The sequence below is a fragment of the Stegodyphus dumicola genome, chromosome 2 (assembly GCF_044657685.1).
Source record: "Stegodyphus dumicola isolate Sdum_Otavi_A_Nest chromosome 2, ASM4465768v1".
Taxonomy (NCBI): domain Eukaryota; kingdom Metazoa; phylum Arthropoda; class Arachnida; order Araneae; family Eresidae; genus Stegodyphus; species Stegodyphus dumicola.
Genome location: NC_140769.1, coordinates 283121377 through 283146191, shown reverse-complemented (window position 1 = coordinate 283146191; position 24815 = coordinate 283121377). Strand labels below are relative to the sequence as shown.

The window sequence follows — 24815 nt, the reverse complement described above, 5'->3', positions numbered from 1 at the left end:
GCAGTATCATATTGAAAGTAAGATTTCGTTATTTATCGAAAATTATTATTATTATTTTTTATTTTACATTGCCAAAACATGAATATTTTAAAATACTTCTGTCACTGAAAGTATATGACTGCAACCAATGATCGCGAAAATAATAAAGTCCGGGCCTGTTGCAATAAAAAGGGGAGGTGCACAACTATTCGTTACAGCAGTCCAATATACCACATTCCAACGTTCTACGGATAGTTATTTTTGATTATGCACAATACATACGTACGTACAGAAGTCACCAAAAAAAAATGACTACTGAATCCACTTTACACTCTGTTTTTGAAAAAATAGTTCTTTATTCTGCCCCTACGCACTGACGTCACTAAAAAAAATCGTTCAAATGGATTCAGAAACAGTCAGAATGAGCATTTCCGTTTAAGGATAATATCCAACATTTTTTGCTATTACAATACTTCCTGCAAGGAAGTAAAAATGACTTTTTGTAGCATTTATTGAAAAGAAAATTTTCTGCCTTATAATGAATCAAAATTTACCAGAATATTTTTTTGAAGTCCAAAGGGGCTTTGAGGGACTATTGTTTTCGTTTTGCGATTTTGCGTCGAATCACTCTGAATGTCCGTTTCACTTTTCAAACTGTTGCCAGCCAATATTTTTGCCCTGTATTATATTTGAAGAAATTAAATAATGAAGAACCTGCATAAATGTATATATGTTTCTTGCATTGTGATACAACAATGGTACCTAGAGAATTTCATCGAGAAATGTACATCGAATTTTGAATGACGTAATCCTACTACGGATAGTGGAAGCAGCCCGAGGAGGAGCAGTTTGAGGAGGAGCAGTTTGAGGAGGAGCAGTTTGAGGAGGAGCAGCCTGAGGAGGAGCAGCTTGAGGAGGAGCAGCAGGAGGAGGAGGAGCAGGAGGAGGAGGAGCAGGAAGAGGAGCAGCTTGAGGAGGAGCAGCCTGAGGAGGAGCAGCTTGAGGAGGAGCAACAGGAGGAGGACGAGCCCGAGGAGGAGCAGCTTGAGGAAGAGCAGCTTGAGGAGGAGCAGCCTGAGGAGGAGCAGCCAGAGGAGGAGCAGCAGGAGGAGGAGAAGCAGGAGGAGGAGCAGCAGGAGGACGAGCAGCAAGAGGAGGAGCAGCCTGAGGAGGAGCAGCGCGAGGAGGAGCAGCTTGAGGAGGAGCAGCAGGAGGAGGAGCAGCTCGAGGAGGAGATATAAAATCAGCTACAGGAATTGAAGATTTACCGAAACTATCTCGTGGGTAGTTCAAGTAAATCTTCAAATTAGTCCCTTAACAAACTCTCTGAACTCCATTGGTTCGTGGTTTAGTCCATCGGACTGCAGTCATAAATAAAAAAAAGTTAAAATATAAACTGACAGTTAATATTTTAACTATGTTTTGAAGCAATTGAATTTGCAGATAGCTTTATTTAGCTATGTAAAATAACACAGCATTCAGAACAAGAACGTACTATTAAAAAAAAGGAAAAAGTCTGAAAGGATTTAGATTGTAACTTCGCATCAGAGAGTTTGTTAAGGTTTTTTTCTGTTGCCGCTGAGCTCGCGGTTTATCTGCCTGCTGTTGGACGCACTCCTCCTGCACTTTTACCTTTTTATAACCATTATTAGTTTATTGTTATTTAAGAAAAGAAATGCAAAACTTCACTTGTTCTACCAGATAGGTCATGATGCTTGCAGAGGTAAGCAAATACCTCAGCAATTCATAAGAACTATAATACAGATGAAGAAGACAACACAATACTATATGACACCTAGATCTGGAGCGAATAACGAATGTATTGTTCCGGATTTTGTATTTAGTTAGCAATTTTTAGGAGAATTGCATTTAAAATCGTTTTATTTCAACGTGTAATGCAGCGCGTGACGAGTTTTAAGAGAAGCTACGCCCGAAAAGGTAAAAATACTAGAGCTCGCGCATTTAATAAATAGATATCTGGTAATTTACGAGTATATTTAATCTGAATAAATGTAATTGACTACTGTGGTAGCCATGACCGTAATTCTAATCTTTTGCTTTACAGAAATCTCGAGAAAACGGAAATTACCAGAACCCTCTGGTGCAGGATTAAAAAGGTTTAAAACGCCGGAGTTCTCAGTTCAGTTGTTTACATAAATGTTTTGTTTACTGTAGCGAATTTGCAGTGAGGTCGGATTAGCTTTCTCTGAGTTTTGGATTGCGTTTTATTTGATGTTTTAGTAGTTTAAAATGTAACTACTGCGCGATATTGTATGATACTGTGATATTGTACGCATATCTAAGAGGAAAAATCCAGCATTGTGTTTTACTTCTTGTGATAAGAGTAAATTTTGGCGCCCCCTGCTCAGGCGCCCTTGCGCGGTGAACAATTTTGCCACCCCCTGCTCAGGCGCCCTTGCGCGGTGAACAATTTTGCCACCCCCCACGCTGAGGCCCTTGTCCCGGTGAAGGCCGTATCCTCATTTTTCATCTCTCCTGGTAGAGAAAAATACCTAATGTCTCTACAGTGGCGCCCGAACTAAAAATAGGTGTTGGATGATGATTCTCCAACTCCAGATTTTACCGACTGGATCCCCTAGTCCCCAGACGCTCTTTAAAAGAGAGAATATGTAATGTATTTCTCTCGCTTTGTTAGCATGCCTTCGTGGTCAGCATGCTCGACGCGTATTTGAGAGTGGTTCGATCCTGGGGAGGAAATTTAGTAAATTTTTAATCTTTTTTTTTTAAATTACTTAATATCTCTACAACCTTTATGCAGAATTTCGGAAGAATATTATTGTTACGGGTTTGGTATTAGTTAAGGTTAGTAGAGTTAAATAGTTGTTTTCCCTGTGCAGTGCAGCGCGTGACGAATATGAAGAGAAAGCTAAGTCGGAAAATTAAAAATAGAAGAGCGCGTGCATTTAACATTTAATAAATAATTTTGATTTCGAGAAATTGCTAGAACAATCTCGTGCGGCCTATTTAGAAAATTTAGAAAGCTGTAAAAGTCAGAGAAAGAACACCTCATCTCAGTTTTGTTTAGAAAACTGCTGATGTTTTACTGTAGCGAATTCGCGGTGAAATAGGACCAGCTTTTTCTATTTTGAATTATTTCTGTTGAATTCTTTCTTTTTTTGAAATCTGAGGAAATTTAAGCATTTTGTCTTATTTGTTGTAATAATAATAAATTTTGTTCCAATGTTTTGTTCCGATTTATTAATGATAAATTTTATGCCAATATCCAAGGAAAGAAATCTAGCGGGTGGAGAATATATCAGGAGAAAAAGTGCTGCATGATATTCAGTAATCGTTATATATTAAGCTTGCTACAAGGAGTGCATATTAATTGCTTTCAACATGATTAAAAACTGAAAATTTACGCAGTTGAAGTTGAATCCATGTTTTATTACCTGTGTAAAACCAAGAGTATTCGTGTTTTGTACTCAGAGTAAAACATTTATGGGCACGCTGTATTTTCCCTGCACGAATGTTTGCTATATTTTTACTTCCTTGTACGATATACAGTGGAACCTCAAGATACGAGTTTAATTTATTCCAGCTTTGAGCTCGTATAGCGAATTTCTCGTATCTAGAAACAAAATTCTCCATTAAAAATAATGGAAATCCAGTTAATCCGTTTCGCGCCCCCAAAAGTATCAACATATTGTTACGAAATGTACATGCGCGGTAAGATGGCTCCCCGCAAAGCAGTTTTAGGGTTGCCATAAAATGGCAAGGGAATTCAGGGTAGCCACATCTGGCGAGAAATCGCGCATTCGGCGACAAAATTGGCTGTGTGCCATGGATGGATTGAGAACCTTCTGGAACGAATTCTTACCGGTTTAGCCCAGAATGTTCTCAAACACAGGCCGAAAGCTATATAAACCCTGCTGGTCCGCAGTCAGTCAGTGTGTGCTTCATCGAGAAAGCGAGTGAGTGTGCCTCGTCTAGTCAATATCGAGTTGGTGTCTCGTGTAGCGAGTCAATCCCTACGGAGTCGATCGAGTTGACAGCCGGGCAACGAGAGCCGAGTGGGTCGTCGAGTGCACCGAAGGAGTCTCTTAGTGCATCGTCGAGAGAGCGTGATGAGCTCCGGGAACGACTGAACCGAAGAGTCGGGAGCCGTGCTCTGTGTGTCGTCGAGTTGTAGCGTGGAGAGTCTCGAGAGTACATGAAGTTCCGAGAACGGCCAAGCAGGGTCGGGAGCTGTACTCTGGTGCTTTGCAGTGAAGCTGTCTTCACCGTGATAGCCTGCTAACCAGGAAGCTGTCTCGCTGATCGTGTAAGCGTTTTTATAGTAGTTCATCGAAGACTGTAAAACGTGTTTTGGAGATGTCCTGACAATAATAACTAATAAAGTGTGTTTCGATACTTCATGAAGTAGTGTCGTCATTATTCACTCCAAATCTACAAACCCCGTACGAACGTGAAGGGAGAAAATAACGTAACAACTGGTGTCAGAAAAAACGCAACAATATTAAATTGTTTCACTCTTTCGGGAAAAATTATTTTATATTCTTAAAATTAAAAAAAAAAAAAAAAATCTAATGCAGATATTTTAAAAATTTCTTGCAAAGCCTATTAACCACATGACTTCCTTGTACGAAATAATAAATTATACGCATTTTTGCCTGCATTTCATTTAAACTTTTATTTCCTCGAATTTCATTATAGATATATTTCTGATTCAATGAATTCGGTTCTGACTTCGCGGTAAGGAAAAAATACATAAAAACTCAAAATATTTTCATTAAAAATTGGAAAATATAGAAAAACATAAAACAACAAACATAGTTAAAACAATTTTTACAATTAAAATTACAGTTTCTATGCAAAACCATGCAATTCGGCCAGGGGGCAACAAGGCAGATTTTTAGGTGCACAAAACTGAAAGTTTACTTTTGGTCCCACTCGGCAAAAAGACACTGAAGGTACAGAAACCGACTTAATTCACTATCCTGCTAAGTTTCAAATGTAAATAAATATGGGTGCTATGGGGGGAAAAAAGCTTAGCCGCATTTAAGCAACTTTTAAATTGCTAATAATTCTTCAACTATTGCATGCAGATTAACTAAAGGCATAAAGACCTTGACCGGAACATAAGAACAAACAATATAATTTAATCACTTTTAAAGCGAAAAATGTACAATTTACCAACATAGAAGAACAAAAATAAAAACTGAGCTCAACAAACCGAGTAACTGAGTGGTTATATATGCATACATTTTTATATACTTTTGGTACAGCCGATTGCAACCAAAAATGGAAGTGCACAACTACACGTTATAGCAGTACTATATACAAAATGTGAACGTTCTGAGGCTACTCGTTTTTCAGTTATGCGAGTTACATACACACGTATGTACACAACAGACGTCACGAAAAAAAACCTCTTTTGAATCCACTTTAAATCCTTTTTGCAACCCGTTTTGGAGAAAAGAGACCTTTATTCTGGGGGAAAATGCTGTATAGATGAAGAGGATATGAAGCTACACAGAGATTCAACAAAGATGAAGAGGACACGAAGGTTGAATAAGGATGACGAGGACAGGAAGCTACACAAAGATTCAATAAAGATGAAGAAGACAGGAAGCTACAAAGATTCAATATAGACGAAGAGGACACGAAACTACACAAAGATTCAATAAAGATGAAGAGGACATGAAGCTACACAAAAATCCAATAAAGATGAAGTGGACATAAAGCTACACAAAGATTCAATATAGATGAAGAGGACACGAAGCTGCACAAAAATTCAAGAAAGATGAAGAGGACATGAAGCATAAAAGGATTCAATAAACAGGAAGATATACAAAGATTCAATACAAATAAACAGGAAGGTATACAAAGATTCAATACAAATAAACAGGAAGATACACAAAAATTCAAATAAATAGGAAGATACACAAAAATTTAATAAAGAAGAGGACACGAAGCTTTACAAAAATTCACTAAAGATGAAGAGGACATGAAGCTATACAAAAATTCACTAAAGATGAAGAGGACATGAAGCTATACAAAAATTCACTAAAGATGAAGAGGACATGAAGCTATAAAAAGATTCAATAAACAGAAAGATACACAAAGATTCAATAAAGATGAAGAGGAATGAAGCTACCATAATCAAGGGAAAGACACGTGGGTGCAGAGAAGACACTGAACTCCTCTGTATACATGCACAAAGATTGAGTTAGATGAAATACACCCGAGAAAAAGTCTTTAGAATAGCAGCATAAACACACAAAAGCCTGAATACTGCTTCATGCATGGCATTAGAAAGTCAGGAAAAAAACTCGCGTTCAAACGGAAGACAAGCAAACAGAGCATATCTCAACCAGTTATCGCCTACACCCTCCAAGTTCATAGCGTCTGAATCGAAGCAAACACACAGTTAATAACAGACCTGTGGGATTACTTACTTCAGAATGGTTCGCAAAAAAGTGCTTTCATTTAATTGCCGACAGTTCACGCCCATCGCATATAATTCGTTAAAAATGTCAGCCTACACTCTTTCTACATTTTTTCTTCCCCCTCCCCAATCTCTTTGCCTTTCGTTTACGGAATCTTTTTCAGGACGCCTTGCTGACGATCGTATCCATTTTTTTTTAATGCTGACAAATATTATAATCAGAGCCATTCGCATAGATTAAAACACCTGACATTACATTAATATCAAAATGGCACTCTCTCTATATTCTTTTTATGTAGCCCAAGTCATTATGTGATCCCGCTCGTTTATTAACCTACAGTAACACGTCACAATCGCCTCATCGCGTTGCTAGGATTAAACTATTCCACAACAGCTAAACAGAAGTAAAACTTGAGCGGCATCTGCGGCGACGTCATTTTGAAAAGAGCACAAATCGCCCCACCCTCGGCATAGCTCGTATTAAAATATTCCATAATAATTAAACAAAAGTAAAACTTCAGAGGCATATAAGAACACGTTACCTTCTTGAAAAGAGCGTAGTTATGATAATAAAACGATTCTGCTACGATAGAATCTTTTTTATTTTCAAACGATAATGAAGTAAAGAGATGTCAGATTTACATTTTTACTTCCTTCTACGTAAGGAAGTACTGTAATAGTGAAAAATTTCGGTTATCATATTTCAACGGAAATATCCATTCCGACCGTCTCGAATCCATTTTGTCTATTTTTTACGTGACATCTGTACGTGTGGATAGAATAAAGGACTCTGAATTTTAAAACGGATTTTTTTTCGTGACGTCTGTATACATTTCGCACAACAAAAACGATTGACCGCAAAACATTGAAATTTTATATATGGGGCTGCTGTCACATCTAATTGTGCACCTCCCTTTTTTACTGCAATCGGCAGTATCAAAAGTGTATCTATATATATATAATGATTTTATTTATTTTTCAAATTTGGCACTGTCAAAAATGAATATTTTCGACATTTGAAACACTTCTGTAACTGAAGTGTATAACTACAGTCAACGATTGCAACTGTTTTGGGGAGGGGGGTGGACAATTAATGACTGACTTTTAATGGGGTCTAATTCCATCTGGGTTAACGCCCCTTTGTGCTAATATATTTTTTTTCCTTACAAATTATTTTATTAAACTTATAAGGTATTTCTCCCGCTTTACTAGCGTGCCTTCGTGGTGTAGTGGTTCTGCACACTGGGCCGGTATTCCAGAGGTACGTGGTTCGATTCCCGGCGAAGGCGGTTGCTAATTTTTCATCTCTCCGGGTTTTCCAATTAGCGTAATGTCTCCACAAACTAATGGTTATATTCATTTAATTAATATTATTCCTCTCATAAGTAACACTTTGAAAGAATTTTTTCTGTCACTCTTTTTTACTTGCTTGTACGAAGTAAAAAGGAAATATTGTAATCGCGAAAAATGTCGGGTATCATATTTCAACGAAAATATCCATTTTGACCGCTATCGAATGCAATTTGACTATGTTTTTTGCGTGACATCTGTACGTAAGGACAGAATAAAGGACTTTTTGCCCCCCAAAACGAATTTAAAATGGATCCAGAAGAGTTTTTTTTTTTTTTCATGGTGCCTGTACGTACGTACGTATGTATGTATCTCGCATAACTCAAAAACGAAAAGCCTCAGAACGTTGAAATTTTGTATGTGACACTGCTATAGCATGTAGTTGTGCACCTCCCTTTTGAGTTGCAATCAGCCCCACCAAAAGTATATAAATACGCATACATATATTACCCACCATGTTACTCGGCTCCTTGAGCTGTTTCCCCCCCTCCTTATATGTGGGTAAATTCTGCATTTTTTGCTTTATAAAAAAATTATTGAATCATGTTGTTCTTATCTTCCGGTTAAGATTTTTATGTCTTTAGGTAATCTGAACGCAATAGTGGTAGAATTATAAACAATTTAAAAGATGTTTAAGTGCGGCTAAACTTCTTTTTTTTTTTTTTTTTTTTTTTTTTTTTAACCATAGCAGCCATATTTGTTTACATTCAAAACTTAGTAGAATAGTGAGTTAAATCAGTTTCTGCACCTTCAGTGATCTTTTTGGCGAATGGGACCGAAAGTAAACTTTCAGTTTTGTGGACTGAAAAAATCTGCTTTCTTGCCCGCTAGCAGAAAAGCTTGCTTTTGCGTAGAAATTCTAATATTAATTGTAAAATTTTTTAAAAAAATCTTTTAACTATATTTGGTATTTTATATTTTTCAATTTTTAATAAAGACATTTTGAGGTTTTATGTATTTTTGCCTTGCCGCGAAGTGAGAATTAATTGAATGAGAAATCTATGTTTAATGAAATTGGGGGAAATCTATTTAAAAGAAATGCAAGAAAAAATGCGTATAATTTAATACTGCATACAAGGAATTCATGTCGTGCACACATCAGATTTTTTAACATGTTTTACAAATTAAACAGCAGAAAGTGCAGAAAATGTTGATGAATATCAAAACTTGAGTAAAAGTAATTTTCTTTTTATATTCATAAACTAAAACTAAATAATTAACAGTTAAATAAAAGGTTGATATCCCATTGCCAACCCCTGATACAGGTATTATATTTACTTGTTTAATGGTAAAATCCTGTACTTCTGTAACATAAAGTTTTCAGACCGAAATTGCCGCCCTTTCTTAAGGAAGGAAAGTAAAAAAAACTAAATTGCTCTTCTTAAAGTTTACTGCCTCGGGGGGGGATCACTGATAACAACCCCCCTTTCCCCCCAAAAAAATTCCTTCCATTTCTTTGGCTTTTTTTTACATTTAGCAATAACATAAATAGAATGGACATCAACCGCGCTCGGCGGGAGAGAATGCCACAGTAAAAAAACGACGAATGAAATAAACAAACAAACTATATGCCTCAAAAAAAAAAAAAAAAAAAAAAAAAAAAAGTCAGTAAAAACTAATGAAGTATAAACAAAATCTCCGACTATCTCAAAGCCTGAGCTGCGCTTATGTGCCCGATTAGAACCGCATACTGACGAAGGAATCAGGTTACAGGCCATCAAAACGTGGGGTGGACAGCGATCTTTTTTGTCTTCCTTTTTCCTCTTAATTGAGGTTTTGTGTTTATGGAAGAAGATAAGACATGATTTCTCAAGCATTATGATGCCTCCATGTACGAAAGGGGTAGGGCACCTAGGTCAACGAGCTTAGTCGCTTTATGTATGGTGGGGAAAGGTTTCAAACAGTAGGGCGAGTATGTGTATGATGACTCTCTTTTCCCTTTTTTTTTCCCTCCCAGGGCTTATGCATGTTGTTCCAAATGAAAATGTATCACGTGCAGCGGAAGGAAAGAAAAAAATATGCACGTTAAAAGTTATGAATGTTATGTTGTAGAGACATTAGGATTTTTTGGAAGCGAGAAAGATTGAAAAATCAGCAACGCCTTCGCCGGGAATCGGATCGCGGACATCTGGAATACGCGCCCAGCATGCAGCCCACCACACCACGAAGGTACGCCAAGAACGCGCGAGAAATACCTTATAACTTTAGCTTCAGCTTTCGTGCATCCAAGATGCTACTTCGCTCCCATTGTTTTGCGTGCTGCTATCTATGCCTTTATCTAAAATGTGGTACACTATGTAAAATTTTGGGGTGCGTACTGCGGCACAATCACCGTCAATCCGTTGCAGCTTTCTTTAAGTCATCTTATAAGGTATTTCTCCCTCTTCCCTAGCGTGCCTTCGTGGTGTAACGGTAGCACGCTGGGCCGGTATTCCAGAGGTCCGTGGTTCGATTCCTGGCGAAGGCGGTTGCATATTTTTCATCTTTTCTGCTTCCAATAAACCTAATGACTCTACAAGTGGCGCCCGAACTAAAAGGGTTGCGGATGATGATTCTCCGCACCCAGGATTTGGCGACTAGGTTCCCTAAAACCCTAGTCGCCCTTTAAAAAGGGGAATATATAAGGTATTTCTTCCACTTCCCTAGCGTGCCTTCGTGGTGTAACGGTAGCACGCTCGGCCGGTATTCCAGAGTTCCGTGGTTCGTTTCTCGGCGAAGGCGGTTGCCAATTTTTCATCTTTTCTGCTCCCAATTAACCTAATGACTCTACAATCTTATGACATATACATATGGGTTCAACATTTATTTGCACTAATACAATAAATACACATTTCCATACAACAAATATACAGCTAATAACAAAAATACCTCACTTTATCCTAAAACACACACACAGGGGGGAAAATATATTAATAACGCGAATTTTAAGGCTTCAACATTTGAGAATGGAAGTAACTGTAGAGTGATCCCTCAAAATAAAATAAAAATAAGTAAATAAAAAAAATATCTGAAAGCTTTCAGATTTTACATTACACCCAAAGGGGCCTTTTTTTTAATGTTTTGTACGTTACCTTTATTTATTAAATATTCTTGGCACTTAAACCATAAAATTCAATTAGACAATATCACACAATAATTCAAAAAGAGCATATCTTTAGAATTGCAGTTACATTTAGTGACACATCTGAACTTGTTTCTTGTTTACAAGTAGTTAGTTACATTTCTGGTTCTATTTTGCTCGATCTTAAAAGTGACGCTACTGCTGTAACAGACCTATTTAAGTGTAATTGAACTATTTTATTCACGCCATGAACTCATGAACTGTAACCGAACTATATTTTATTTAAACGCCATCTCGTGGCGATACGAAAAAAAAGTCAGTCGACCTCCAGCCGCCATGATGATAGCTTACTATGTTACGTTATTCTCAATGTTTGATGTTCCATTTCGTTTATGTTTCATTTTTATATATATTTCTTTTGTTTGTAACCGTTCCTGTGTGCTCTGTTAATAAATCCTTTTAAAGCTAGCCGGCATTAGTGTCTGTCTATTGAGGAACGGCTACATCACATTGGCGCCCAACTAAATTTGAATCCAAAATGGCGCAACAAAATGTTTAGAATTTCTGTTTGGCTTTAACAAGCTCTTACTCCCGAATTTAACTTTTAGTTGCTGGAGATCGGCTCAGTTTCTTTTCAGGTGTGGACTACTGGTCAAATATTCTGGAAACCAACTTTGGAAATAAGTGTTGTAACAGACCTATTTAAGTGTAATTGAACTATTTTATTCACGCCATGAACTCATGAACTGTAACCCAACTATTTTATTTAAACGCCATCTCGTGGCGATATGAAAAAACGTCAGTCGAACTCCAGCCGCCATGATGTTAGTTTACTATGTCTCTGTTATTCAACTGTTTGATGTTCCATTTGGTATATGCTTCATTTTTATGTATATTTCTTTTGTTTGTAACCGTTCCTGTGTGCTCTGTTAGTAAATCCTTTTAAAGCTAGCCGGCATTAGTGTCTATTGAGGAACGGCTACATCACATTGGCGCCCAACTAAATTTGAATCCAAAATGGCGCAACAAAATGTTTAGAATTTCTGTTTGGCTTTAACAAGCTCTTACTCCCGAATTTAACTTTTAGTTGCTGGAGATCGGCTCAGTTTCTTTTCAGGTGTGGACTACTGGTCAAATATTCTGGAAACCAATTCTGGAATTAAAATTGTCATACCGTGCTGCTAGCAGATCGAATCATCAACTGGACAATTTCAACGGAAAAGATAAGTTTCGTTTACATTATCGTTTAATCTGAGTTTAAAGTTCTTTTAAACTGATTATTTATTATAAGCTGCTTCTTAAAGCAAATGTTAATTCTTTACTGAAATCTCATTTATTGATACTACATAAGAGTATTAAACGAAAGCAAACGGCTTTCTGTTAACCAAACGTTATTCTTGAATTGTAATTTGTTATTTTAAAATGTTAATGCGCATAGTAAATTAATTTGTGAATAATATTGTTTCACTGAATACATGTTTTGATGTTAAAGTTTGAATATATTCATAATGTGATGTAGCCGTTCCTCAATAGACACTAATGCCGGCTAGCTTTAAAAGGATTTATTAACAGAGCACACAGGAACGGTTACACTGCTAATTTGTTTCGTTATTTAGATTTGGTATAGACAAATTGGAAAAATCTAATTTCGCACATACAAGACGAGCCGTTTGGTAAAAAAAGAAAATCTGAAAGCTTTCATACCAAAAGGGACTTTTTTCTTTTAACGTTTTATCTGTTACCTCCATTTATTAAATATAATGTTCTTCGCACTTAAACCGTAAAATTCAATTCCAGAGCAATATCACAAAATACTGTAAGGGCCCTTATTTTCGCGAGGCTTTAATTTTCGAGGAATACTTTTCTTATCCCGCTGAAATAATAATAAAAAATCAGAAATTTTTCACTTACCCAAAATTTAATGATTTATTGCACAGTTACAAGCTTTTTTTTTTTTTTTTTTTGACAACTTTCTTTCTTATAACTATTTTTTGAATAATATACAACTATATTTCTCGAAAATAAAACAATAAAATGAATAGAAGGCAGCTCATTCACTTCGAATACTATCTATACCAGCTTCTTTGAAGCCATTCAAAATTATTTCATGTTTGGCTTCAATACCCGTAAATACGCGCACAAGCCAAGAAGAGGTGAATCGGTTTCAGTCGTCATATTCGCAAGTCCACAGATTCTTTTTCCTCTAGAAATTGAAGCTCATTAGAATATCGCTCAATAAACTCATTCTTGAGCCAACGCTTGAACTCGGCATTTAGACGGGAACGGGGGGGGGGACGAACTTTTCGGACAAAAGGAAGTTACTTAAAATGCTTTATGCAAAAGATGTACTTTTGTAATTTTTCAACTTTCTCAACTTTACTTAGGTACTTTTGAAATTTTTCAACTTTCGGTTCTGTTCATATAAAATTCGCGAAATTTTCAACTCGCGTAATCACCGATATATTCATTTCCGCGAAAATAAGAGCCTTTACAGTAATTTAAAAAGAGCATATCTTTAGAATTTCCGATACACAGTCTCGCACGCGGGAGATAATTTCCGCCCCCCGTACAATGTTGCTATTCCTCGCTTTGAAATCGTTGAGTTTGTTAATCAAAAATTATTTAATGTCTCTAAATATGAAACAGATAATAAAACAAATTCCTAATTAGGGCTTCCAAACGCCCATATTCGGGTGGAAGCGTACGTTATTCAATATTGGACGGCTGTAGGTACCGTTGTTTTATCACAATGCCAGAAACATACATACATTCTTGTAGATTCTTCATTGTTTAGTTTCTTTAAATGTACTCGTAATACAGGGCGATAATATTAGATGGCAACAATTCGAAAAGTGAAACAACGCGTGTAATGAATCCACGCAAAATGCCAAAACTAAATGAATATCTTCTGGGCAAATTGCCCCTTTGGGCTAAAAACTACAAACGCAAATTACCATTACATCTTTGAAATCTTGAACTCTCGTCGTTGCCAAATCCAGACAGAATTCTTTAAAAAATAATACGGTACTGCCGTTTCAGACGGAGAACTCCTTACGAATGTTAAGTTCGAATTACGCCCACCAGCGGTCGAGCGGTAAAGTCGCTGAACACTGGCAGTTCGGTCCGAGGTTCGCGAACGGGCTGGCTGCATGGGTGTTTTCGTGGTTTTCCCCATGTTTAACGTGTATACGAGACAGTTTCCCTTAGAAAGTCCTCCACGAAGGCATCCCTCCCCTTAGGCAGATAGCGCTTGAGGGTTTACCGTAATTAAATGACCTAACCTAACCTAAGTTCGAATTAAAACTTAACAACGACTTATTTCAAAATTTCTACCGCTTCCTTATGATTACGTTCTACAAAAAAGAACTGTAACGAAACAAGGCAACAACTATAGTAAAAACAAAGCAGGCATTGGTTAAAATCTTGTGCTTCAAACATATAGAACAGTGCGGGATTTAAGTTTAAGCTACACAGCTTAGGGCCTTCGCTTTCTTGCACACCCCCCCCCGAAAAAATCCCTCTAGGTCATAATACATAATACAGGGAAGACCAATCCTCCTAGTCCCACTGGACCGTATGATTATAAAGGTACAGTAAAACATAGTGGAGAAGGAGTTATGGTATGGGGGTGTATGTCGTCCGCTGGAGTTGGTAATCTCGTTTTTATTGACAGTATAATGGATCAATACAAGTATATTGACATTTTAAATCAAAATTTAATATCTTCAGCACGAAAATTGAACCTTCATAACGATTTTAAATTCTGCCAAGACTATATGCCCCCAAGCACACTGCTTTGAACGTTAGACTCTGGCTGCTGTATAACTGTCCTGAAATAATAAAAACACCACCACAATCTCTAGACTTAAATCTCATAGAGAATATTTGGCAAGAATTGGAATCAAGAATTCGCAAACACACCATTTCTTCAAAGCAACAATTAAAATCGGTGCTTCAAGAAGAATGGGGTAAAATCGCTCCAGAAATCATAAAAAAATTAGTCGAATCCATACCAAGAAGATTAAATCACGTTTTAAAAGTAAAAGGAAATCCAACAAAATATTAAAACCTTTTAAAAAGTAAAATTTTTGGATAAATATTTGATGGAAAAGTAAGTGTCCCATCACTTATGTGAGCCATTTTTTGCTCCGTTCTAAACAATTGTATTTTTATTAAATTAATATTTTAATATTTTGAGAAAATGTATGTTATGGAATAATTGTTACTAAATGTAAGTATGAAACACACCCACAAAAAATTTTTACATGTTTTTTTAATTTAGTTTACTACAGTTTCCTTTTGTAAAGTACAAGTGTCCCATCACTTTTGTGAGACACTGTAAATTATATTTTGAAAAATTTTTGTTCAGAACTGGTAAACTTGATTTTAAATTGTATAAAGATATTTTGATTACAAAGCATATGTTTGAAAGAATTAATAATATTTTGGTACATCCTTCTGATTTATGTGTTTTTGAATTTGATTGTAAACTCCCAATAATTGGAGAATTGTATATTTATACTGACGGGTCCATGCAAGATGACATTTGTGATTTATCATTATGGAACTGAAATTGAAAATTATATAAAATTCAGATACCCCTCTAGGTATCTGAAAATCATATTTGGCATATAATATCTGGGCTTATAAATAATGCCTCTGCATCTCAAATATCTTAAGGCCTTATCAAGTTTAATCCCGCCCTGATATAGAAAAAAAGCAGGCAAAATTTAATGACGAATGATAACTCATTTTCAGAAGCTCAACACTCAGTTTGTTTTATTAATTGCAAGTTCGAAACTGTCATTTCTAAGTATCCCATTTTTGCAACAACCATTCTTCCGAGTTAGAAGGCATTTCCTAATTAGGTGGTCAAAAGGAATATAAGCGTCAATTCCACATGACGGGGGGACAGTAAAAAAACTCCACAGACCTCACAGCGCGAAAGTTGCGGCACCAATCCATTTCCTGCATTCTTTTTAGAAAAATAAAGAAGAGCAGGAAAGACTATTAGCACCCTGCTGAACCAGCCCCTTACTCCACCCCAAGAAGCTGAAGAGGGGATAATATACAGATTTCGAGCCCTATTTATAGAAGTAACACAAATACGACTGTTTCAATAGCTACTCAAATAGCTGTTTCCGGTTTGCGTCTGGTGACAAGTGATGAAAAACACTCGATGTGACAGGACTTGACATCTTGGTGGATGGCAGCTTCACAATTGAGTTTTTATGCGAAAAAATTTCCTCGTTGCGTTGAGAACTTAGCAAGGAAGGGATGCCACCCATGGGATTCTCATCCCAGACATTCAAAACCTTAAGAAAATATACACACCTGTTTTGTTAAAGTATCTTCTCTCTTTGCCGGATTCTCAAACTGTCTAAATATATATATTTGAATAACCAGAACAGAAACACTGACAAACTTGACAGTTTTCTAAATGATCCAAAAATAGACCAATATCTAAATAAATCAATGGAACAAGCAGCCTCATCTAAAACAAATGTTTTAGCGAGAGTCATGGAATAATTTGTGTCAACAAATAATTTGGAATTTGTTTTATTATCTATTTTATATTTTGTAACACTTTAAGGAATTTTTTATTAACAAACTCAACGATTTCGAAGCGAGCAATGGCAACACTGTACCGTATATATTTTACGGTTTTCGCTATGTTTAACGTAAACATAAGCCATTTTTTTTTTAACTTTAAATATACTGAAAAGTATACAGAAAACAAATAAGCTTATATAGGAGCTAAATGTAATGGGAAAACAATGCTTTTAAATCTTCCGTAGCCATTTTTTAATGGACACTGGATTAAATTAAATCCATTACCTATTGAAAAACATTTATAGCGAATCCTCTGATGGCGTTCTCTCTAAAAGGTCAACTCTCTAACTCAGTCTAAATATCAATTTTCACTGTCCACCGAATATATAGCACTTCAAGATTTTTTAGAATTTTAAATATAATGAAATATAATGAACAAACTTTAAATATAATGAAAAGTATACAGAAAACAAATAAGCTTATATAGGAGCTAAATGTGATGGGAAAACAATGCTTTTAAATCTTCCGTAGCCATTTTTTAATGGACACTGGATTAATTTAAATCCATTACCTATTGAAAAACATTTATAGCGAATCCTCTGATGGCGTTCTCTCTAAAAGGTCAACTCTCTAACTCAGTCTAAATATCAATTTTCACTGTCCACCGAATATATAGCACTTCAAGATTTTTTAGAATTTTAAATATAATGAAATATAATGAACAAACTTTAAATATAATGAAAAGTATACAGAAAACAAATAAACTTATATAGGAGCTAAATGTGATGGAAAACAATGCTTTTAAATCTTCCGTAGCCATTTTTAATGGACACTGGATTAAATTAAATCCATAAACTATTGAAAAACATTTATAGCGAATCCTCTGATGGTGTTCTCTCTAAAAGGTCAACTCTCTAACTCAGTCTAAATATCAATTTTCACTGTCCACCGAATATATAGCACTTCAAGATTTTTTAGAATTTTAAATATAATGAAATATAATGAACAAACTTTAAATATAATGAAAAGTATACAGAAAACAAATAAACTTATATAGGAGCTAAATGTGATGGAAAACAATGCTTTTAAATCTTCCGTAGCCATTTTTAATGGACACTGGATTAAATTAAATCCATAAACTATTGAAAAACATTTATAGCGAATCCTCTGATGGCGTTCTCTCTAAAAGGTCAACTCTCTAACTCAGTCTAAATATCAATTTTCACTGTCCACCGAATATATAGCATTTCAAGATTTTTTAGAATTTTAAATATAATGAAATATAATTGAAATATAATGAACAAACTTTAAATATAATGAAAAGTATACAGAAAACAAATAAGCTTATATAGGAGCTAAATGTGATGGAAAACAATGCTTTTAAATCTTCCGTAGCCATTTTTAATGGACACTGGATTAAATTAAATCCATAAACTATTGAAAAACATTTATAGCGAATCCTCTGATGGCGTTCTCTCTAAAAGGTCAACTCTCTAACTCAGTCTAAATATCAATTTTCACTGTCCACCGAATATATAGCATTTCAAGATTTTTTAGAATTTTAAATATAATGAAATATAATTGAAATATAATGAACAAACTTTAAATATAATGAAAAGTATACAGAAAACAAATAAGCTTATATAGGAGCTAAATGTGATGGAAAACAATGCTTTTAAATCTTCCGTAGCCATTTTTAATGGACACTGGATTAAATTAAATCCATAAACTATTGAAAAACATTTATAGCGAATCCTCTGATGGCGTTCTCTCTAAAAGGTCAACTCTCTAACTCAGTCTAAATATCAATTTTCACTGTCCACCGAATATATAGCATTTCAAGATTTTTTAGAATTTTAAATATAATGAAATATAATTGAAATATAATGAACAAACTTTAAATATAATGAAAAGTATACAGAAAACAAATAAGCTTATACAGGAGCTAAATGTGATGGAAAACAATGCTTTTAAATCTTCCGTAGCCATTTTTAATGGACACTGGATTAAATTAAATCCATAAACTATTGAAAAACATTTATAGCGAATCCTCTGATGGCGTTCTCTCTAAAAGGTCAACTCTCTAACTCAGTCTAAATATCAATTTTCACTGTCCACCGAATATATAGCATTTCAAGATTTTTTAGAATTTTAAATATAATGAAATATAATTGAAATATAATGAACAAACTTTAAATATAATGAAAAGTATACAGAAAACAAATAAGCTTATATAGGAGCTAAATGTGATGGGAAAAAATGCTTTTAAATCTTCCGTAGCCATTTTTTAATGGACACTGGATTAAATTAAATCCATAAACTATTGATAAACATTTATAGCGAATCCTCTGATGGCGTTCTCTCTAAAAGGTCAACTCTCTAACTCAGTCTAAATATCAATTTTCACTGTCCACCGAATATATAGCATTTCAAGATTTTTTAGAATTTTAAATATAATGAAATATAATTGAAATATAATGAACAAACTTTAAATATAATGAAAAGTATACAGAAAACAAATAAGCTTATATAGGAGCTAAATGTGATGGAAAACAATGCTTTTAAATCTTCCGTAGCCATTTTTAATGGACACTGGATTAAATTAAATCCATAAACTATTGAAAAACATTTATAGCGAATCCTCTGATGGCGTTCTCTCTAAAAGGTCAACTCTCTAACTCAGTCTAAATATCAATTTTCACTGTCCACCGAATATATAGCATTTCAAGATTTTTTAGAATTTTAAATATAATGAAATATAATTGAAATATAATGAACAAACTTTAAATATAATGAAAAGTATACAGAAAACAAATAAGCTTATATAGGAGCTAAATGTGATGGAAAACAATGCTTTTAAATCTTCCGTAGCCATTTTTAATGGACACTGGATTAAATTAAATCCATAAACTATTGAAAAACATTTATAGCGAATCCTCTGATGGCGTTCTCTCTAAAAGGTCAACTCTCTAACTCAGTCTAAATATCAATTTTCACTGTCCACCGAATATATAGCATTTCAAGATTTTTTAGAATTTTAAATATAATGAAATATAATTGAAATATAATGAACAAACTTTAAATATAATGAAAAGTATACAGAAAACAAATAAGCTTATATAGGAGCTAAATGTGATGGAAAACAATGCTTTTAAATCTTCCGTAGCCATTTTTAATGGACACTGGATTAAATTAAATCCATAAACTATTGAAAAACATTTATAGCGAATCCTCTGATGGCGTTCTCTCTAAAAGGTCAACTCTCTAACTCAGTCTAAATATCAATTTTCACTGTCCACCGAATATATAGCATTTCAAGATTTTTTAGAATTTTAAATATAATGAAATATAATTGAAATATAATGAACAAACTTTAAATATAATGAAAAGTATACAGAAAACAAATAAGCTTATATAGGAGCTAAATGTGATGGGAAAAAATGCTTTTAAATCTTCCGTAGCCATTTTTTAATGGACACTGGATTAAATTAAATCCATAAACTATTGATAAACATTTATAGCGAATCCTCTGATGGCGTTCTCTCTAAAAGGTCAACTCTCTAACTCAGTCTAAATATCAATTTTCACTGTCCACCGAATATATAGCATTTCAAGATTTTTTAGAATTTTAAATATAATGAAATATAATTGAAATATAATGAACAAACTTTAAATATAATGAAAAGTATACAGAAAACAAATAAGCTTATATAGGAGCTAAATGTGATGGAAAACAATGCTTTTAAATCTTCCGTAGCCATTTTTAATGGACACTGGATTAAATTAAATCCATTACCTATTGCAAAACATTTATAGCGAATCCTCTGATGGCGTTCTCTCTAAAAGGTCAACTCTCTGACTCAGTCTAAATATCAATTTTCACTGTCCACCGAATATATAGCACTTCAAGATTTTTTAGAATTTTAAATATAATGAAATATAATGAACAAACTTTAAATATAATGAAAAGTATACAGAAAACAAATAAGCTTATATAGGAGATAAATGTGATGGGAAAACAATGCTTTTAAATCTTCCTTAGCCATTTTTTAATGGACACTGGATTAATTTAAATCCATTACCTATTGAAAAACATTTATAGCGAATCCTCTGATGGCGTACTCTCTAAAAGGTCAACTCTCTAACTCAGTCTATATATCAATTTTCACTGTCCACCGAATATATAGCACTTCAAGATTTTTTAGAACCAAGCGTAGTCCCGTTTAAAGAGATCTTACTGCACTTTGTACTAAAGCATAAATAATAATATTAGTTATATATTTGTTATTTTTAGTCCAAAGGAGCAATTTGCCCAGAAGGACTTAAATTTCCTTTTGGCATTTGATACACTACAAGCGTTGTTTCACTTTTCAAATTGTTGCCACCCAATACTATCGCCCTCTATTATATTTAAAGAAATTAAACAATGAAAAATCTGCATAAATGTATCTATGCTTCTCGCATTGAGATAAAAGACGATACTTAGAGCAATCCAGTTTTGAATAACGTAATCCTCCACCGAATATGGGCATCTGGAAGCCCAAATTTGGAATTTGTTTTATTATCGATTTCATACTTTGTAATACTTAAGAATTTTTGATTAACAAACTCAAGGATTTCAAAGCGAGCGATGGCAATGTTGAACCGAAAAAACACTTTTACATCCATCGCGCGAGACTGTGTATCGGAAATTCTAACGCTCATTTTTCAAATTATTTTGCGATATTGCTTTAAAATGTTCCTTTTTTTTTTTTTTTTTTTTTTTTTAGCCCAAAGGGCGTTAGCCCGGAAGGGGTATTAATTTCATTTTGGCATTTTGAGTTGTTTCATCACTACTCAAATTGTTACCACCAAATATTATCGCCTTGTATTATATTTAAAGAAATTAACTAATGAAGAATTTGCATAAATGTATCCATGTTTCTCGCATTGAGATAAAAAGACGATACCCAGAGCCGTCCAATTTTGAATAACGTAATCCTCCACCGAATATGGGCATCTGGAATTTGGAATTTGTTTTATCATCTACTATTTCATATTTTGTAAATCTTTAACGAATTTCTGATTAGCAAACTCAACGATTTCAAAGCGAGCAATGGCAACACTGCACGGAGGAAAAAACATTTTTATCTCCAGCGCGCGAGACTGTGTAAAAGATATCGTCATGCGATACTGCCGTTGAACTGAATTTTACGGTTTAGATGCGAAGAACTTAATATTTAATAAATAAAGGTAACACACAAAAACGTTGAAAAAAACACCCCTTTGGGGCGTAGTATAAAATCTGAAACCTTTCAGATTTTTTTAGTAGGTTATTTTAATTTAATTTGACAATATGTGGTGGATCGCAAATGGTTTCAACGCTCTTTTTGCAAGTAGGGTTTTTTTTTAAGTTATTAATTTAAAAATTTTTTAATTATAATTATCAATTTTAAATTATAATTTTATAGCTTGTAGAGTTCCTCATTTTGTAATTCTACGTTAATGTTGGAAGTGAAGAATCTTAAGAACTGATAAGCGAATAATCGCTTAAGTTCGGGCGACAAGAAACAACAAGATAGAAGGGTAACTAACCCTTTATTATTCCAATAAGATTTAACAAAACTCCGCCTGGGAGTGTACAAAGAAAGCCCTCACTTGGGCTTGAACTTAAGAGACTAAGAATTAAACTAAAACTAAGACTAACTGAAGAAATATAGCCGAAGCTATCAAGATTCAAATCGAGTTGGCCGCTTAACTTATTTGACTGCGAAGCTTAGCAAGGGCCTGGGTACGGGCCGAGCTAAATAACAGCTTTGCGAGTGAGAGTGGCCAAAAAGGCTGACGCGCGTAAATCAGAAACTCTGATTCTCTCTCTCTCTCTCTAACTTCATAGTTTAAATATCGTTCCTCCTCATTAAATATTCAGCAAGAATCCAAAACTACGTTCTGGCCGGAAGTAGTAAGTTGAAGTTAAGAATTTGACAGGACAGGAACTTTAATTTAAAATTTAACTGTTAATAAAATTAACATAATGCTTACAAACTAATTATATATTACTACTTCACTATTACATATACCACTGCAATATTTTTCTTCTGCTCCCCCTTCCGTAACACCTATATATCTACGTAGATAGTGATAATTTGCAACTATATGCTAGGAGTTGCGACGATAATGAAATTTTGGAAAGACTCGTAAACAGCAGCAACTTTTAAAGCAAAACTACTCAGAAGTGTTCTTGATACATTGTATTATATTGTTCAGCTTTTTTCAAAAAAGACCCTTTCATAGTAATTAATTGATTATTAGTCCAAAGGGATTTGAATCCCGAAGGACTATTAGTTTCGTTTTGGCATTTTGCGTCGGACTCATAAATGTCGGTTCACTTTTCAAACTGTTGCCACAAAATGTTAGAGTCCTGCATTATATTTGAAGAAATTAAATAATGAAAAATCTGCATAAATGTATGTATATTTCTCGTATTGTGATAAAACAACGGTACCATAGAGTCATCGAATTTTGAATAACGTAATCCTCCAACGAATATGAGCATGTGGAAGACCCAATTTGAAATTTGAAATTTGTTTTATGATCGATTTCCTATTTTTTAAAACTTTGACGAATTTTTGATTAACAAACTCAAGGATTTCAAAGCGAGCAATGGCAACGTTGTGCAGAAAAAACATTTTTATCTCCAGCGCGTGAGTCTCTGTATCGGAAATTCTAAAGATAGGCTCGTTTTAAAACTATTTTGCGATATTGCTGTTGCACTGGATCTTATGGTTTAAGTGCGAGGAACATGATATTTAATAAAGAAAGGTAACACACAAAATGTTAAAAAACGCCCCTTTGGACGTAATTTAAAATCTGAAACATTTCTTTCTTTCCCCCCCCCCTCATCAAATCTCCTAAAATGCCCTTAGCGCTTTTCGATTCCATTGTAAAGCCCTTACGAGCGAACAGACCATTCATCTGTTTGCCGACTTGGCTAATGAAAACGCAGGGGCACGCGTTCGTATTTAGAATGATAATGAATCTGCTCACGGAGTTAACGCTTCTAAGAACATTTATAGAACAAAAGCATTCCAACCGTTGCTTGTTCGAGTAAATAAATATGTAGTTCAAATAACGTCTGTGAATTATTTTTAAAGGTAGCTGCCTCAATGAAACAACCAACAAGATCGTTTGTCGCAGTTATAGGTTGGTTTTCTATTATTGTACTTAGAAGGTCAATAATTAATTAAAAGTACAACAATGGGTGGTGATGAAGGCTGAGTCAATTCATCTGAAGGTAAGTTTTGCTGCAAGTTAACCTTTTACCGATAAGAAATGGGAACAGTGATTCAATACAGGAATCGTCCTCGGCAGTAACCCTATGGAAACACTCTGGAAAAGAGGAAAGTAGGTCTTTTGATCATACATAAGAAGCGATAAAGTTCCTTAACCTTATTCCATATGGGAGGAGAACTATTTGTCGTAGTGTAAGGATTATGTTAATTTTATTAATAGTTAAATTTTAAGTTAAAGTTCCTTTTTCCTGTCAAATTCTTAACTTCAACTTACTACTTCCGGCCAGAACGTAGTTTTGGAATCTTGCTGAATATTTAATGAGGAAGAGCGGTATTTAAACCACGAAGTTACTAACAGAGGCAGAGAGAATCAGTTTCTGATTTACGCGCCTCTGCCTTTTTGACCACTCTCTCTCTCAAAGCTGTTATTACGCTCGGCCGTATTCAGGCCCTTGCTAAGCTTCGTAGTCAAATAAGTTAAGGGGCCAACTCGATTTAAATCTGGATAGCTTCGGCTGTATTTTCTTTAGTTAATCTTAGTTTTAGTTTAATTCTTAGTCTTTTAAGTTCAAGTCCAAAGTGCGGGCTTTACTTGTACACTCCCAGGCGGAGTTTTTGTTAAATCTTATCGAAATAATAAAGGTTAGTTACCCTTCTCTCTTGTTGTTTCTTGTCATCGAACTCTAGCGATTATTCGCTTATCAGTTCTTAGATTCCTCACTTCCTACATTAACTTAGAATTCCAAAGTGAGGTACTCTACACGTTTTACAGAACACAATTCAAAGCAAAGCAAGCTAATCCGATCTCACCGCGAATTCGCTACAATCGAAAACAGCACTAAGTAAACAACTGAATTGAGATGTTTTCCTCCGGCTTTTATAAGCATTTTAATCCTGCACGAGAACATTCTGGTATTTTCTCGATTTTTCTGGTTAGCAAAAGAGTGTAATTACGAGATATCGATTTATGAAATGCGCGTGCTCCTGCATTTTTAATTTTTTTCTCTTCAAATAAGTCTCGTGCTGCATTGCACGGGAATATAAAACAATTTTAATTACAAATTCTACTAAAAATAGTTAAATAAATACAAAAACCATAAAAATATGTATACTCTCTCTCTCTCTAAAATATATATGCCCTCCCTAAAGTGTATGAACTGCGAAACTGTACATTTTGCTAACCAGCTAG

The 24815-nt window shown here is 34.7% G+C and overlaps 1 protein-coding gene across 1 annotated transcript in view; it reads right to left on the bottom strand.

The window, feature by feature from the left end:
* LOC146998993 (uncharacterized) overlaps window positions 1-24815 on the bottom strand; it is a 100501-nt gene that overhangs the window by 8655 nt on the left and 67031 nt on the right. The gene's annotated exons all lie outside the window — the stretch shown is intronic.